This window comes from Eleutherodactylus coqui, chromosome 7, assembly GCF_035609145.1.
Source record: "Eleutherodactylus coqui strain aEleCoq1 chromosome 7, aEleCoq1.hap1, whole genome shotgun sequence".
Taxonomy (NCBI): domain Eukaryota; kingdom Metazoa; phylum Chordata; class Amphibia; order Anura; family Eleutherodactylidae; genus Eleutherodactylus; species Eleutherodactylus coqui.
This window is the reverse complement of record NC_089843.1, coordinates 187,712,806-187,727,559: the sequence shown is the minus strand read 5'-3', so window position 1 is coordinate 187,727,559 and position 14,754 is coordinate 187,712,806. Positions and strand designations below refer to the sequence as shown.

General features: G+C 49.2%; 1 long non-coding RNA gene across 1 annotated transcript in view; it reads right to left on the bottom strand.

Annotated features, from left to right (window-relative positions):
- Nucleotides 1-1,511: 1,511 nt before the first annotated feature.
- Nucleotides 1,512-14,754, bottom strand: part of LOC136573645 (uncharacterized) — a 14,276-nt gene continuing 1,033 nt past the window's right edge. The window contains exon 2 of the long non-coding RNA XR_010785913.1: nucleotides 1,512-1,796. This is a non-coding gene — a long non-coding RNA (uncharacterized lncRNA). The remainder of the gene's footprint in view (nucleotides 1,797-14,754) is intronic.

Genomic DNA, 14,754 nt, shown 5'->3' with positions numbered 1-14,754 from the left:
AAGAATATACATTAGAAATTACTATATTTCCCTGCCTACTAAGACAGTATAACTAATTAAATTCATTTCAATTCATTGCAAGCAAGCCAAGATATTAACCAAGGATGTTATTGTATTTTCTCTCTCGCTGTTATCTTCCTGACCTTGGAAGGCTACACAGAGACTCGCAGCTATATGTCAACAACCTCTTCTCCCCTAAGAGCAAGCTGTTAACTATTTGCACATACAGTATATATATATATATACACACATATATCCACCTAGTATGGATTATACATTATCTATTATCTATCTTGTATTATACACATTTTCATCTCTTTTTACCAACAAATCACGTGCATTGTAACTTACTTATCGACTTGCTTGTTACTCATACTTCTCTCCCCTACCTAACTGCCAATGTAACCTTTAATAGACACTCTCCTGACGCCCTCTTGATCACTTACTGTACTTTTCAACATTTCACTTACGGATACTTTCTTAAACAAATAATGTGTACATACTTAACTTACTCTGACTGTCTCTCTCTCTCCCTAGCAAACCTTGATCTTCCAAGGCACCTCTCGGTCCTAAAGACCTCCTCCCAGACACCATTTTGTAATCTACCGTGCGGGTCGGTGTCACACATTTTCATACAAGTTTTCTTACATTTTACAGATTCATCCACACGGCGGCAGCCCTTGAGGGGCTCTGTCTTCTTTAATAAGATCTTACGCATATTACAACAAAAACAACAAAAAATAACACGCTCCATAGAATGCATCCCTCTTAATTTTCAAATTGTCAGGCCCTTATATACTGGCAAGGCAACCGAAGGTCTCTTCTTCTTATGGAACCAGCCCCATAAAAATGCATCTCTCTGAAATCAAATCGCTAGCCCCATATATAAGGCAAACCGACCGAGAGTCCCTATTTCTATGAGACTTCTCATAGAGTGCGTCTCCTCCTCAGCTAAACCATTAACTAACTAAACTAAACTAACCTGAGGGTCCCTTCTCTTGTGAGATTAAATGAAAAGTAAGAGAAAAAAAACTTCTGCAGATACACCAAACAATCAAACAATCTCCACTATCGCTAAAACGCTACGGACTTCAAAGTACAAATAAACTACAGACTAGTTTCTGGGTGAGCCATTGGTGCGCATATCACGGTCAGTGGTCCATGACGGCAAACCCGGAGCCCACACGAGTTACCGTGTAGAACTCTTAACCCAACCCGTCTGGTCACAAACCACAGATAGTCAGTCCTGCTGCAAGACTCTCAGCGTAAAACACAACATAAATATATGTTTGTCTTACCTGGAGTTCTTGTGAGTTGATCAGGCTCGGTTTGCAGCAGGACGCTTTCTCAGTAGCGTGGATCCGGGTGAATTGCGCTGTAAGCTCCGATTTTACCGCCCCAGTTGGTTGCGCCATTTATGAGGGTTAAAATTCTAAGTGCAACACCAATCCGGCCCACCCCACTTGCCCCGTTGCCGGCCGTAAGAATAGACACCACACAGAGGTCTGGTATAGTTTCTCATACGGGACAAAAACTGCGCACTTTATTACAGATTACATGAGATCTTATACCCTCTGCCCTCTCACCACTAGGGGGTGATGGGCTCATAACCATATATGGGCAGTCCGGATTTGCGGACTGAGACAGTGAAAATCATATAACAGTCATGTACATTTGAACATCTTGATATCTTGTTCCAGCGCTTCTGGGAAATCGGCCAAGTACATGCGTCCTTGCGTCTGGTTCGGTATCTTCTCTGAACTTCTAGAACATCTTCTTGCAAAGCCTTGGCATATCTGATTTAAGGCGACATTTAAGTTTTTTCTCATTTGGAATTGAATAAAACTTGCATATAGGTATAAAAGCATAAAAAACACATATGGCAATATATATATATACCCTCACACGACTAATGCTGCTAACTACCGACCCGTCCCAAACCTCCCCTTTATCTTCAAATTACTGGAACGCCTGGTCTACTCCCGGCTTACTCGCTTTCTCTCTGACAACTCACTCCTCGACCCCCTCCAGTCTGGCTTCCGCTCTCTACACTCGACCGAAACTGCCCTTACAAAAGTAACAAATGACCTGATGACTGCAAAGTCGAGAGGTGATTACTCTCTACTAATCCTCCTTGACCTGTCTGCTGCATTTGACACTGTCGACCATAATCTCCTTCTCACTATGCTCCACTCTATTGGTCTAAAGGATACTGCTCTCTCCTGGTTCTCCTCCTACCTCTCTGACCGCTCTTTCAGTGTTTCCTTTGCTGGTTCTATCTCTGCTCCACTTCCTCTCGCTGTCGGGGTACCCCAGGGCTCGGTCCTTGGTCCCCTTCTTTTCTCTATCTATACTGCCCCAATTGGACAAACCATCCACAGATTCGGCCTCCAATACCATCTCTATGCTGACGACACCCAACTATACACCTCCTCTCGTGAGATCTCTGGACCATTCCTCCAAAATATCACCGACTGTCTGTCCGCTGTCTCTAACACTATGTCCTCCTTTTTTCTCAAACTAAACCTCTCTAAAACTGACCTCCTTGTCTTTCCACCTTCTAACCGACCTCCCCTCAACATCTCCATTCCAGTGTCTGGCACCATCATAACCCCCTGACGGCATGCCCGATGCCTTGGGGTCACACTGGACTCTGACCTCTCCTTTGCCCCCCATATCCAATCTCTGGCCCAAACATGCCACATGCACCTCAGAAATATTGCTAAAATACGTCCGTTCCTAACCATGGACACGCTAAAGACGCTCGTGGTTGCGCTCATCCACTCCCGGCTTGACTACTGCAACTCGCTACTTGTTGGCCTCCCCCGCACTAGACTCGCTCCGCTCCAATCCATACTAAATGCAGCAGCTAGACTCATTTTTCTATCCAGTTGTTATTCAGACGCCTCTGCATTATGCCAGTCGCTGCATTGGCTGCCCATCCACTGCAGAACTAAATTTAAACTCCTCTACCTCACTCACAAAGCTCTGCATGGCGCTGCGCCACCATACATCGCCTCCCTACTGTCAGTACACCACCCAGCGCGCTCACTCCGATCGGCTAACACCCTCAGACTAAACGCCCCTGTAATACGAACCTCTCATGCTCCCCTACAGGACTTCACTAGAGCAGCACCCATCCTCTGGAATGCTCTACCCCAAGGCATCCGGACAATTCCCGATGCACGATATTTCAGACGTGCCTTAAAAACGCACCTCTTCAGGGAAGCATACCAAATCTCCTGACCTAGTCCCTCGCCCCTCCCTATGGTGCTCCACCCTGTTTGCCTTCTGATAAATGATCTGTACATAAAATTTCCTATTGCCTGTGTTCCCCACCCCCTGCACCTCCTGTACCACCCTCAACCCATTTGTGTCTAACCCAATGTACCTCACATTGTAATTGTTGTATTGTTTTGCATTTATCCATGCCTGAAAGCGCTGCGGAATAAGTTGGCGCTATACAAATAAAGATTATTATTATTATTATTATTACTACATGGCTCATACACTTTGCCTGCAGCCCATGTTTACTTCTGGGGATGGGGAGAGAAAGTAGTAGCCCATGTCTACTACTGCAAAGGGGAAAAGATTTTGGAACCCATGTCTACTGTTATTTTGTATGACACATATTTGGCCCCTCGTTAAATAAAAAGGCAAACCCAAACTCTACATAACTCAAGTTAGTTCAGAGCCCAGACAACATCCCTGCCGACTAAGTTAAGTGGGATGCCCTATAAGAAAATGGGTGCCTGTTGGGGCCCCTAAAATAATGTTGGGAATTGCTGGAGATTACAGTATATATATATATATATATATATATATATATATTTATATTTATTTATAAAACCTGTGCATGATACTCATTGGCTGTCAGTAAACCTTAGTAAGTCATGGAAACACCACGGAAACGGATAAGGAACAGCAGGGGCAGCATACAGCCTGGTGCTCACCCCCCTAACAATTTACTTGGAACAGACCTAAGCAGCAAGGCACACGCGCTGGCACATCTTAGCTAAGCACCACACTAAGTGCAACCAAGGCCAATCACCGCCGGGTTGGATTTCGCTGCGTGATCCCGCATCCAAAATCTGACCTGGTCGTGTGCATTCGGTCTAAGGGCTCATTCACACAGGCGTATTCCTTTTTTTAAAAATTCTAGCAGGACAGACAGCTTCCAGTGACTTCAATGGAAGCTATCTGCACGGAATCCGGCTCAAAATAGAGCATGCTGCGGTTTACCCCTGCGAGCGGAAAATTGCAATTGATGCTCGCTCCGGATTCTACAATGCAAATCTGGCTGTGTATTGGGCCTTAAACAGAGGAGACACTCCCAACCCTCCCCGTGTCTATATGGTCTGCCTCCATTGAAGGTATGCCACTAATTTTCAATCAACCCCACTCATTTCTCTTGAGAGCTTCCGGCTATTCATTATTTTAAGAACTTATAGTATTACATACAAAACATACTAGGATTTGACAAAAATGCTAAGAAATTTAGACTAGGAAGCTGCTCAGCGAGTACTATTTTTATAACCTTGCAAGACCTGGGTAACCAAGGAAACCACCGTGACATTTCTTCAGATTCTAAATGTTCAAATAACAAAGTTTTATAAGAAAAAGTAAATCATACTAAGAGGTGAGGCAAGCCTGATATTACAATTAATTAGTATTAGAGATGAGCGAACACCAAAATGTTCGGGTGTTCGTTATTCGTAACGAACTTCCCGTGATGCTCGAGGGTTCGTTTCGAACAACGAACCCCATTGAAGTCAATGGGCGACCAGAACATTTTTGTATTTCGCCGATGCTCGCTAAGGTTTTCATGTGTGAAAATCTGGGCAATTCAGGAAAGTGATGGGAATGACACAGTGACGGATAGGGCAGGCGAGGGGCTACATGTTGGGCTGCATCCTAAGTTCACAGGTCCCACTATTAAGCCACAATAGCGGCAAGAGTGGGCCCCCCCCCCTCCCAACAACTTTTACTTCTGAAAAGCGCTCATTAGCATGGCATACCTTTGCTAAGCACCACACTACCTCCAACAAAGCACAATCACTGCCTGCATGACACTCCACTGCCACTTCTCCTGAGTTACATGCTGCCCAACCGCACCCCCTCCCCCCCACAGCGCACACCAAACTGTCCCTGCGCAGCCTTCAGCTGCCCTCATGCCACACCACCCTCATGTCTATTTAGAAGTGCGTCTGCCACGACGAGGGACCGCAGGCACACACTGCACAGGGTTGGCACGGCTAGGTAGCGACCCTCTTTAATAGGGGCGGGGCGATAGCCCACAATGCTGTACAGAAGCAATGAGAAATACAATCCTGTGCCACCGCCATCAGGAGCTGCACACGTGGGCATAGCAATGGGGAACCTATGTGCCACACACTATTCATTCTGTCAAGGTGTCTGCATGCCCCAGTCAGACTGGTTATATGCACCTTAACAGTAACCGCGTTGGTGGTAATGTGGTGGTGACTGCGGACCTAGTACCACGGTTGTATTTTGTTGGTTTTCGGAATGTGGCCAGGATTAAGTGGGCCGTGGCGGGGGGATGGTGGGGGGGCTCTCTTGTAGTGTCGGTAAAGGTGAAATTCTTGGACTGCCGCCAGACGAACCAATGCAAAGGCATTTGCCAACAATGTTTTCCCTGTTGGAGGAGGAGGGGGATGTTTTTGAGGCACTACGTGTCCTCTCCACGTGTCCGTGGTTATATGCACCTTAACAGTAACCGCGTTGGTGGTAATGTGGTGGTGACTGCGGACCTAGTACCACGGTTGTATTTTGTTGGTTTTCGGAATGTGGCCAGGATTAAGTGGGCCGTGGCGGGGGGATGGTGGGGGGGCTCTCTTGTAGTGTCGGTAAAGGTGAAATTCTTGGACTGCCGCCAGACGAACCAATGCAAAGGCATTTGCCAACAATGTTTTCCCTGTTGGAGGAGGAGGGGGATGTTTTTGAGGCACTACGTGTCCTCTCCACGTGTCCGTGGTTATATGCACCTTAACAGTAACCGCGTTGGTGGTAATGTGGTGGTGACTGCGGACCTAGTACCACGGTTGTATTTTGTTGGTTTTCGGAATGTGGCCAGGATTAAGTGGGCCGTGGCGGGGGGATGGTGGGGGGGCTCTCTTGTAGTGTCGGTAAAGGTGAAATTCTTGGACTGCCGCCAGACGAACCAATGCAAAGGCATTTGCCAACAATGTTTTCCCTGTTGGAGGAGGAGGGGGATGTTTTTGAGGCACTACGTGTCCTCTCCACGTGTCCGTGGTTATATGCACCTTAACAGTAACCGCGTTGGTGGTAATGTGGTGGTGACTGCGGACCTAGTACCACGGTTGTATTTTGTTGGTTTTCGGAATGTGGCCAGGATTAAGTGGGCCGTGGCGGGGGGATGGTGGGGGGGCTCTCTTGTAGTGTCGGTAAAGGTGAAATTCTTGGACTGCCGCCAGACGAACCAATGCAAAGGCATTTGCCAACAATGTTTTCCCTGTTGGAGGAGGAGGGGGATGTTTTTGAGGCACTACGTGTCCTCTCCACGTGTCCGTGGTTATATGCACCTTAACAGTAACCGCGTTGGTGGTAATGTGGTGGTGACTGCGGACCTAGTACCACGGTTGTATTTTGTTGGTTTTCGGAATGTGGCCAGGATTAAGTGGGCCGTGGCGGGGGGATGGTGGGGGGGCTCTCTTGTAGTGTCGGTAAAGGTGAAATTCTTGGACTGCCGCCAGACGAACCAATGCAAAGGCATTTGCCAACAATGTTTTCCCTGTTGGAGGAGGAGGGGGATGTTTTTGAGGCACTACGTGTCCTCTCCACGTGTCCGTTCCATGTAAGCAATAGTAGCACTCAAGACAGGCCCCAGTAACAATTCTGAAGCAGCAGTATAGCGGGAGCGCAGTCTTCGTTCCATATAAGCAATAGTAGCACTCAAGACAGGCCCCAGTAACAATTCTGAAGCAGCAGTATAGCGGGAGCGCAGTCTTCGTTCCATGTAAGCAATAGTAGCACTCAAGACAGGCCCCAGTAACAATTCTGAAGCAGCAGTATAGCGGGAGCGCAGTCTTCGTTCCATGTAAGCAATAGTAGCACTCAAGACAGGCCCCAGTAACAATTCTGAAGCAGCAGTATAGCGGGAGCGCAGTCTTCGTTCCATTTCAGTAGCCTTAGTATAGCCAAGGCACAAGTGACATTTATGTAGCTAAACTGTAGGCCAACCCCACACACCTTTCTGTACCATGAGTGCAGGCGAAGAACATAGAAATTACTATGATTACACTGTAGGTGAGGGCCCCAAAAAATTGGTGTACCAACAGTACTAATGTACCTCAGTAAAAATTGGCCATGCCCAACCAAGATGGCAGGTGAATCGCTTTGGTTAATGTGGCTTAAGTGGTAACTAGGCCTGGAGGCAGCCCAGTGTAACGAAAAATTGGTTCAAGTTAAAGTTCCAACGCTTTTAAGCTAACTGAAACTTATAAAAATTGTTCTGAAAAATTATTTGAGTGAGCCTTGTGGCCCTAAGAAAAATTGCCCGTTCAGCGTGATTACGTGAGGTTTCAGGAGGAGGAGCAGGAGGAGGAGGAGGAGGAATATTAGACACAGATTGATGAAGCACAAATGTCCCCGTTTTGGATGGTGAGAGAGAACGTAGCTTCCATCCGCGGGTGCAGCCTACGTATTGCTTACGTATCGCTGCTGTCCGCTGGTGGAGAACAGAAGTCTGGCGAAATCCAGCCTTTGTTCATCTTGATGAGTGTTAGCCTGTCGGCACTGTCGGTTGACAAGCGGCTACGCTTATCGGTGATGATTCCCCCAGCCGCACTAAACACCCTCTCCGACAAGACGCTAGCCGCAGGACAAGCAAGCACCTCAAGGGCATACAGGGCTAGTTCAGGCCACGTGTCCAGCTTCGACACCCAGTAGTTGTAGGGGGCAGAGGCGTCACCAAGGATGGTCGTGCGATCCGCTACGTACTCCCTCACCATCCTTTTACAGTGCTCCCGCCGACTCAGCCGTGACTGGGGAGCGGTGACACAGTCTTGGTGGGGAGCCATAAAGCTGGCCAGGCCCTTAAAGACTGTTGCACTGCCTGGGATGTACATGCTGCTCGATCTACGCACATCCCCTGCTACCTTGCCCTCGGTACTGCGCCTTCTGCCACTAGCGCTGTCGGCTGGGAATTTTACCATCAGCTTGTCCGCAAGGGTCCTGTGGTATAGCAACACTCTCGAACCCCTTTCCTCTTCGGGAATCAGAGTGGGCAGGTTCTCCTTATACCGTGGATCGAGCAGTGTGTACACCCAGTAATCCGTCGTGGCCAGAATGCGTGCAACGCGAGGGTCACGAGAAAGGCATCCTAACATGAAGTCAGCCATGTGTGCCAGGGTACCTGTACGCAACACATGGCTGTCTTCACTAGGAAGATCACTATCAGGATCCTCCTCCTCCTCCTCCTCCTCAGGCCATACACGCTGAAAGGATGACAGGCAATCAGCCGGTGTACCGTCAGCAGCGGGCCAAGCTGTCTCTTCCCCCTCCTCCTCATCCTCCTCATGCTCCTCCTCCTCCTCCTGTACGCGCTGAGAAATAGACAGGAGGGTGCCCTGACTATCCAGCGGCATACTGTCTTCCCCCGCCCCCGTTTCCGAGCGCAAAGCAGCTGCCTTTATGGTTTGCAGGGAATTTCTCAAGATGCATAGCAGAGGAATGGTGACGCTAATGATTGTAGCATCGCCGCTCACCACCTGGGTAGACTCCTCAAAATTACCAAGGACATGGCAGATGTCTGCCAACCAGGCCCACTCTTCTGAAAGGAATTGAGGAGGCTGACTCCCACTGCGCCGCCCATGTTGGAGTTGGTATTCGACTATAGCTCTACGCTGTTCATAGAGCCTGGCCAACATGTGGAGCGTAGAGTTCCACCGTGTGGGCACGTCGCACAGCAGTCGGTGCACTGGCAGCTTAAAGTGATGTTGCAGGGTGCGCAGGGTGGCAGCGTCCGTGTGGGACTTGCGGAAATGTGCGCAGAGCCGGCGCGCCTTTACGAGCAGGTCTGACAAGCGTGGGTAGCTTTTCAGAAACCGCTGAACCACCAAATTAAAGACGTGGGCCAGGCATGGCACGTGCGTGAGGCTGCCGAGCTGCAGAGCCGCCACCAGGTTACGGCCGTTGTCACACACGACCATGCCCGGTTGGAGGCTCAGCGGCGCAAGCCAGCGGTCGGTCTGCTGTGTCAGACCCTGCAGCAGTTCGTGGGCCGTGTGCCTCTTATCGCCTAAGCTGAGTAGTTTCAGCACGGCCTGCTGACGCTTGCCCACCGCTGTGCTGCCACACCGCGCGACACCGACTGCTGGCGACATGCTGCTGCTAACACATCTTGATTGTGAGACAGAGGAGGAGGAGGAGGAGGAGGGTGCTTTAGTGGAGGAAGCATACACCTCCGCAGATACCAGCACCGAGCTGGGGCCCGCAATTCTGGGGGTGGGTAGGACGTGAGCGGTCCCAGGCTCTGACTCTGTCCCAGCCTCCACTAAATTCACCCAATGTGCCGTCAGGGAGATGTAGTGGCCCTGCCCGCCTGTGCTTGTCCACGTGTCCGTAGTTAAGTGGACCGTGGCAGTAACCGCGTTGGTGAGGGCGCGCACAATGTTGCGGGAGACGTGGTCGTGCAGGGCTGGGACGGCACATCGGGAAAAGTAGTGGCGACTGGGAACTGAGTAGCGCGGGGCCGCCGCCTCCATGATACTTTTGAAGGACTCCGTTTCCACAACCCTATACGGCAGCATCTCAAGGCTGATGAATTTTGCGATGCGGACGGTTAACGTTTGAGCGTGCGGGTGCGTGGCGGCGTACTTGCGCTTGCGCTCGAACACTTGCGCAAGCGACGGCTGAACGGTGCGCTGAACTACACTGCTGGATGGGGCCGAGGACAGCGGAGATGAGGGTGTGGGTGCAGGCCATGAGGCGGTAGTGCCTGTGTCCTGAGAGGGGGGTTGCATCTCAGTGGCAGGTTGGGGCACAGGGGGAGAGGCAGGGGTGCAAACCGGAGGCGGTGAACGGCCTTTGTCCCACCTTGCGGGGTGCTTGGCCATCATATGTCTGCGCATGGTGGTGGTGGTGAGGCTGTTGGTGTTGGCTCCCCGGCTGAGCTTTGCGCGACAAAGGTTGCACACCACTGTTCGTCGGTCGTCAGGCGTCTCTGTGAAAAACTGCCAGACCTTAGAGCACCTCGGCCTCCGCAGGGTGGCATGGCGCGAGGGGGCGCTTTGGGAAACACTTGGTGGATTATTCGGTCTGGCCCTGCCTCTACCCCTGGCCACTGCACTGCCTCTTGCAACCTGCCCTGCTGATGGCCTTGACTCCCCCTCTGAAGACCTGTCCTCCTGAGTAAGCGTTGCACACCAGGTGGGGTCAGTCACCTCATCGTCCTGCTGCTCTTCCTCCGAATCCTCTGTGCGCTGCTCCCTGGGACTTACTGCCCTTACTACTACCTCACTGCAAGACAACTGTGTCTGATCGTCATCGTCCTCCTCACCCACAGAAAGTTGTTGAGACAGTTGGCGGAAGTCCCCAGCCTCTTCCCCCGGACCCCGGGAACTTTCGAATGGTTGGGCATCAGTGACGATAAACTCCTCTGGTGGGAGAGGAACCGCTGCTGCCCAATCTAAGCAGGGGCCCGAGAACAGTTCCTGGGAGTGTTCCCGCTCCTGAGCAGGTGTCATTGTAGTGGAGTGAGGAGGCTGGGAGGAAGGAGGAGCAGCAGACAGAGGATTCGGATTGGCAGCAGTGGACGGCGCAGAACTGCGGGTAGACGATAGGTTGCTCGAAGCACTTTCTGCCATCCAGGACAGGACCTGCTCACACTGCTCATTTTCTAATAACCGTCTCCCGCGTGGACCCATTAATTGGGCGATGAATGTGGGGACGCCAGAAACGTGCCTCTCTCCTAATCGCGCAGCAGTCGGCTGCGACACACCTGGATCAGGAGCTTGGCCTGTGCCCACACCCTGACTTGGCCCTCCGCGTCCTCGGCCGCGTCCACGTCCTCTAGGCCTACCCCTACCCCTCAGCATGCTGTATTACCAGTGATTTGATTTCACAGGCAGGAAATAAATTGGCGCAAGACTGCAGGCCAAATATAATTTTTGCCCTTTTTGGAAAACGAAAGGCCCCACTGCCTCTAGTGAATGAATTATCTAAGTTTAATAACTGTGCTGTGTCCCTGCTTATGTGTCACAGAACGTGAGCGTAGCAGAGTTATTAACTGTGGCAGAGCAGGTATTTTTTTTCCCAATTAAGGAAAGCAAATGGCGAACCCAGCAGTAAAGCGTAGCTGGGTGCGTATGATTTAGCAATGTTTTTCACGCAGCTCACACGTCTCCACAGGCGTAAGGACGGACAGAGGCTGGACAAATAGATTTGTTTTCAGTTTTTTCCCACCAACAGGCAGCACTGCGTATATTCAATGAACCTGAGAAGTTTAATAACTGTGCTGTGTCCCTGCTTATGTGTCACAGAACGTGAGGGTAGCAGAGTTATTATAACTCTTGGAGAGCAGGTATTTTTTTTCCCAATTAAGGAAAGCAAATGGCGAACCCAGCAGTAAAGCGTAGCTGGCTGCGTATGATTTAGCAATGTTTTTCACGCAGCTCACACGTCTCCACAGGCGTAAGGACGGACACAGGCTGGACAAATAGATTTGTTTTCAGTTTTTTCCCACCAACAGGCAGCACTGCGTATATTCAATGAACCTGAGAAGTTTAATAACTGTGCTGTGTCCCCTGCTTATGTGTCACAGAACGTGAGGGTAGCAGAGTTATTAACTGTGGCAGAGCAGGTATTTTTTTTCCCAATTAAGGAAAGCAAATGGCGAACCCAGCAGTAAAGCGTAGCTGGGTGCGTATGATTTAGCAATGTTTTTCACGCAGCTCACACGTCTCCACAGGCGTAAGGACGGACACAGGCTGGACAAATAGATTTGTTTTCAGTTTTTTCCCACCAACAGGCAGCACTGCGTATATTCAATGAACCTGAGAAGTTTAATAACTGTGCTGTGTCCCTGCTTATGTGTCACAGAACGTGAGGGTAGCAGAGTTATTATAACTCTTGGAGAGCAGGTATTTTTTTTCCCAATTAAGGAAAGCAAATGGCGAACCCAGCAGTAAAGCGTAGCTGGCTGCGTATGATTTAGCAATGTTTTTCACGCAGCTCACACGTCTCCACAGGCGTAAGGACGGACAGAGGCTGGACAAATAGATTTGTTTTCAGTTTTTTCCCACCAACAGGCAGCACTGCGTATATTCAATGAACCTGAGAAGTTTAATAACTGTGCTGTGTCCCTGCTTATGTGTCACAGAACGTGAGGGTAGCAGAGTTATTATAACTCTTGGAGAGCAGGTATTTTTTTTCCCAATTAAGGAAAGCAAATGGCGAACCCAGCAGTAAAGCGTAGCTGGCTGCGTATGATTTAGCAATGTTTTTCACGCAGCTCACACGTCTCCACAGGCGTAAGGACGGACAGAGGCTGGACAAATAGATTTGTTTTCAGTTTTTTCCCACCAACAGGCAGCACTGCGTATATTCTATGAACCTGAGAAGTTTAATAACTGTGCTGTGTCCCTGCTTATGTGTCACAGAACGTGAGGGTAGCAGAGTTATTATAACTCTTGGAGAGCAGGTATTTTTTTTCCCAATTAAGGAAAGCAAATGGCGAACCCAGCAGTAAAGCGTAGCTGGGTGCGTATGATTTAGCAATGTTTTTCACGCAGCTCACACGTCTCCACAGGCGTAAGGACGGACACAGGCTGGACAAATAGATTTGTTTTCAGTTTTTTCCCACCAACAGGCAGCACTGCGTATATTCAATGAACCTGAGAAGTTTAATAACTGTGCTGTGTCCCTGCTTATGTGTCACAGAACGTGAGGGTAGCAGAGTTATTATAACTCTTGGAGAGCAGGTATTTTTTTTTCCCAATTAAGGAAAGCAAATGGCGAACCCAGCAGTAAAGCGTAGCTGGGTGCGTATGATTTAGCAATGTTTTTCACGCAGCTCACACGTCTCCACAGGCGTAAGGACGGACAGAGGCTGGACAAATAGATTTGTTTTCAGTTTTTTCCCACCAACAGGCAGCACTGCGTATATTCAATGAACCTGAGAAGTTTAATAACTGTGCTGTGTCCCCTGCTTATGTGTCACAGAACGTGAGGGTAGCAGAGTTATTAACTGTGGCAGAGCAGGTATTTTTTTTCCCAATTAAGGAAAGCAAATGGCGAACCCAGCAGTAAAGCGTAGCTGGGTGCGTATGATTTAGCAATGTTTTTCACGCAGCTCACACGTCTCCACAGGCGTAAGGACGGACACAGGCTGGACAAATAGATTTGTTTTCAGTTTTTTCCCACCAACAGGCAGCACTGCGTATATTCAATGAACCTGAGAAGTTTAATAACTGTGCTGTGTCCCTGCTTATGTGTCACAGAACGTGAGGGTAGCAGAGTTATTATAACTCTTGGAGAGCAGGTATTTTTTTTCCCAATTAAGGAAAGCAAATGGCGAACCCAGCAGTAAAGCGTAGCTGGCTGCGTATGATTTAGCAATGTTTTTCACGCAGCTCACACGTCTCCACAGGCGTAAGGACGGACACAGGCTGGACAAATAGATTTGTTTTCAGTTTTTTCCCACCAACAGGCAGCACTGCGTATATTCAATGAACCTGAGAAGTTTAATAACTGTGCTGTGTCCCCTGCTTATGTGTCACAGAACGTGAGGGTAGCAGAGTTATTAACTGTGGCAGAGCAGGTATTTTTTTTCCCAATTAAGGAAAGCAAATGGCGAACCCAGCAGTAAAGCGTAGCTGGGTGCGTATGATTTAGCAATGTTTTTCACGCAGCTCACACGTCTCCACAGGCGTAAGGACGGACAGAGGCTGGACAAATAGATTTGTTTTCAGTTTTTTCCCACCAACAGGCAGCACTGCGTATATTCAATGAACCTGAGAAGTTTAATAACTGTGCTGTGTCCCTGCTTATGTGTCACAGAACGTGAGGGTAGCAGAGTTATTATAACTCTTGGAGAGCAGGTATTTTTTTTCCCAATTAAGGAAAGCAAATGGCGAACCCAGCAGTAAAGCGTAGCTGGGTGCGTATGATTTAGCAATGTTTTTCACGCAGCTCACACGTCTCCACAGGCGTAAGGACGGACAGAGGCTGGACAAATAGATTTGTTTTCAGTTTTTTCCCACCAACAGGCAGCACTGCGTATATTCTATGAATAATAACTGTGTTGTGGCCCTGCCTATACAATTCTTTCCCTGCAGTATCAATGGAGGGTGGAATGCTCTGCAGAGGCGATTTTGAGAAGCCCAAAAAAAATGCAGCACAGCTAACAGCAGCCTGGACAGTACTGCACACGGATAAATATGGCCCTAGAAAGGACCGTTGAGGTTCTTGAAGGCTACACTCACTCCTAACACTCTCCCTGCCTATGCAGCACTTCTGTCCCTAATGCCAGGTGCAACGCTCTGCAGAGCCGATTTTGAGAAGAAAAAAAAATCCCACTGCTAACAGCAGCCAACACACAGCTATCAGTGGCCCTAATAAGGACCTTTGGGGGTCTTGAAGCCTACACTAACTACCAATTCTTTCCCTACAGCAGCTCCGGTACAAACAGCACTGTCCCTCATCTAACTCACACCGCATCTGAGGCGAGCCGCGGGAGGGGCCGACTTTTATATTAGGCGAACACCTGATCTC